This window comes from Uloborus diversus, chromosome 5, assembly GCF_026930045.1.
Source record: "Uloborus diversus isolate 005 chromosome 5, Udiv.v.3.1, whole genome shotgun sequence".
Lineage (NCBI taxonomy): Eukaryota > Metazoa > Arthropoda > Arachnida > Araneae > Uloboridae > Uloborus > Uloborus diversus.
In genome coordinates this window covers 166579856-166580384 of record NC_072735.1, presented here as the reverse complement: position 1 = coordinate 166580384, position 529 = coordinate 166579856, and the positions used below count along the sequence as shown (strand labels likewise).

At 28.9% G+C, this 529-nt stretch overlaps 1 protein-coding gene across 1 annotated transcript in view; it reads left to right on the top strand.

Moving 5' to 3' along the window:
• Positions 1-529, top strand: part of LOC129222660 (uncharacterized) — a 516294-nt gene that overhangs the window by 166231 nt on the left and 349534 nt on the right. The window lies entirely within an intron of this gene.

Here is a 529-nt window from a genome sequence, read left to right as displayed (position 1 = left end):
GTGGAGATGTCTGCATAGTTTTTTAAAGCAAAAAACAAAAACTTAAATGTATTGATTTCTTGTACAAAGTATGAAGAAAATGTGAGAAATGGGAGGAAATAAACTATGAAAAAATAAATTTTTCTGATTAAAATTTGTTTTTTTTCATCTCACCAAGTGTTTAAATTTTGTTTCAAGCTTTCAAAAGTCCCTAAACAAGAACGAGAGCGCTCCACCAACGTTATTAACGGTAACTGTGAAATTTCTAAAATATTGATTGTTTACTTGTCATTTGACAATTTTGAGATGTTTTCACTCTGTACATTTAAAGAACAAGAAATCCTATGGCTTCTATGTTTCACTAAACTGCAATCTCATCCGATGAATGTAATATGTTGAAATTTTCAATAATTGGAGGATAATGTGCAGCCATGTAAACTCATAGCTTATAATATTAACGCATGTTTAAGGACTTTTCAAATTCCTGTCATAGTAATTTAATGATGTGTGCTACAATTGTTAGTTAGTTATTTGAAATGATACATCATTA